The sequence below is a fragment of the Echinops telfairi genome, unplaced genomic scaffold (assembly GCF_000313985.2).
Source record: "Echinops telfairi isolate 266 unplaced genomic scaffold, ASM31398v2 ScPeMD7_25;HRSCAF=90, whole genome shotgun sequence".
NCBI classification, from domain to species: domain Eukaryota; kingdom Metazoa; phylum Chordata; class Mammalia; order Afrosoricida; family Tenrecidae; genus Echinops; species Echinops telfairi.
In genome coordinates, this window is record NW_022103922.1 from 30,366,036 (window position 1) to 30,368,951 (window position 2,916).

At 41.1% G+C, this 2,916-nt stretch overlaps 1 pseudogene; it reads left to right on the forward strand.

Moving 5' to 3' along the window:
* LOC101662914 overlaps positions 1 to 459 on the forward strand; it is a 1,605-nt pseudogene extending 1,146 nt beyond the window's left edge.
* Positions 460 to 2,916: the final 2,457 nt, after the last annotated feature.

Below are 2,916 nucleotides of genomic sequence, written 5' to 3' on the forward strand. Positions count from 1 at the left end.
TCTCACTGTCTCCCTCTCTCACTTTCTGACCCACTGTCTCACTCTCCCTCACTTTCTGACCCACTGTCTCACTCTCCCTCACTTTCTGACCCACTGTCTCACTCTCCCTCACTGCCTCACTCACACTCAAAGAAAAAAAAAAAAGAAAAAAAAATGAATGGATACAGTTTAACCATCCCTATAGTGAAAAGCCAAGATTATGGCATACAGCCTGTCCCAGTGATGAAGGAGAAGTAATTGTTTGGGGTGGGTGTGCAAACAATGTGCTTGTCCCTCCCAGAGCTGCACACAGTAATGAAATGCTTACATTTTTAGTTCAGCCAAAATCTCTTGTAAGGCTAAGCTTAGAAGCAGTTACTTGTTTTAAAGAACTATTAGCCAACTTATGGAACTGCCTTCCAAAACACTTCCTTCACAGTGTTAATCAGGTTTGGTAGTAATAACACTTCAGGATCTTAAGGTCTCCTGAGGCCTCTGGTTACCTTGCATGGACAGCAAATCTGTAACATCGCAGAGTGGTATCATTTGTATAACTATGTGCATTTTTGTAGCTTGCAGCTTTTTAATTTTAATTTTCATGTGAATGGCTTAGAAAACCTATTTTTATGTCTAAGATGTTTGCAATAAATGTATTTAACATTAGGGGGATTTTACTCCAAGGTGGGGGGGAAGCATCTATAGCCCTGGTATATATCCTTTACTATGAGGTAGAGTACACGTGTGTGCATGCGTATATGTGTACTTAGTGGATTAAAAGGACAATAAATAACTTTGGGGCTTAGGTACTCTTGAAGAGAGCGAGGGGAGGGTCTGCTGGAGTTCTAAATGCCTGCTGCTGCTCCTTTTGAATTTGCATGTCTGGCTAAAATCATCCTCTCGTATCTGTTACTACACACTTCATTGACATGAAAGGCAAATCAGAAAACTCTCAGTTTTCCTTTGTTAAAGGCCAGCACGTCTGTTCTTACGCCAAGAAGCCCTTCGTGGCAGAGTGAACTGCTCCCTGGGTTTGTCTGAACTGTGATCTTCACAGGAACCTATAACTCTTGTCATCCAGCCTGTCCCGATTCATAGTGACTCTACAGAAGATTGCTGAGGCTGTAAATAGCCTCAATTTTCTCCCAGAGAGGGAACTAGTCGATTTGACCAAACCTCAACCCAAGAGAGCAGGGCTTGCTCCTGTGGACGAAGTAGCGGTGAGTCCAAACTGCTGTCTTTTTGACTAGCAGCCAACTGCAGCACCACACGGGCACCTCAGTTCTGCCTTCAGTTCATGAAAGAAGGGGACTCAAATCTTTGCATTCATTTTGGGGAGTCAATTGGTCACCTTTCGGGCTGTTACACTGGACACACTTCACATCTGTGATGTCTGTGAAACAATGCACCCTGGGTTTGAATATTAGATATGACGTAAACTGTGATCACCTGGTGACTGGAAAGGTAAACAGAGAATTGGAGTACATTTAGTGCTGTCATTTTATATTTCTTCTTATAGATTTTGTGTTTAAAACTTACAAGAAGAAAATATGCAAATTGCAGGTGTAATATTTTGGTTATTAAGTGCAATTTTTATTTCACATATCAAATATATTTTCTCATAGCATGATTTTAATACTAAGAAATAAGAACCGAAGAGGGGCATGTTAGTAATTCTCTCCTCTAGTATTCAATACATTCAGCCTGCCATGACTTCCTTTATGAGGCTCCCTCTGTCCATTCATATCTCTCATATGGAAACCAAAACCTACTGTCATCGAGCCCATCCCAGTTCAGAATGAACCTACGGAGGGTTTCTGCGGCTGTGACTGCCTATGGGAGCAGACAGCCTCCACAGAGCGCTCATGGAAGCCCTCAACTTTTTTATTTGTTTAGCTGGTGTCCTGCCTCGGCCTGTAAACTCTGAGCTCTTTGACAGCAAGAGAGTTGTTTCGCTCATCTGTCTGCACAGCACCTCCCTCAGTTTCTGCGACAGAAATGATTGTTCATGGAATGAACAAATATACTGGGAGCACGGAGGGTGCTGTGAAGACCTGGAAAAGCAAGTGGCAGGGCGCTCTGACGCCATCCCTCTCGACTAGAAAGCAAGTGCTCTGAAAAGAGGAGAAACGAGAGGACAGAGTTTGGAATCAGAACGGTGGAAACCGTTTTTTGTGGAAACAGTTCATGCACATTTAGTTAGCCGCTTTCTCAAGCATTAATAAGGCCGTTTCATCTAATGGAAGGCAGTCAAAGATAATAAGCATCTTTTTTATCACAGAATGTTTCTTTCTCTTTAGTCAAGCTGGATGGATGTTGCCTTCCAGTGAATCCAGCTCTGGTTCACACCATCTTGCCCTTCCAGAATTATCGATATTGCCAATGATGCACAGAGCGCGCAAGGAAAGGTTACACGTTGAAATGTCTGATCAGTCCTAGAGTGTGCTTACACCTGGAAGTCTCCCCCTAATTTTGAACCGTAAGTCACCGTAAGTCTATCAAGTTTTAAGCAAGGTCCCAATGCCACCACTTCTATTCAATATTGTATTAGAAGTCTTAACTATAGCAATTAGACAAAAATAAATAAATATAAGGAATCCAAATGGGAAAAAGTATCTCTATTCACGAATGATACAATCCAATATACAGAAAATTGCAAAGAACACACAAGAAAACCTCTTAAGCTAATAGAAGAATTTACTAAAGTTGCAGGGTACAAGGACAACAAGCACAACATCAGTTGAGTTTCTGTACACCAGCAATGAAAATCAAAAAAGGAAAACCAGAGAAACAGTTTCATTTACAATAACATCAAAGAGAATAAAATACCTAGCAATGCTCATAATCAGTGACATGAAGGACTTATACAACAAAACTATAAAACACTATTGAAAAAACTTAAACAAGATGTAGAAAACCAGAGAGATGACCTATGTTCAT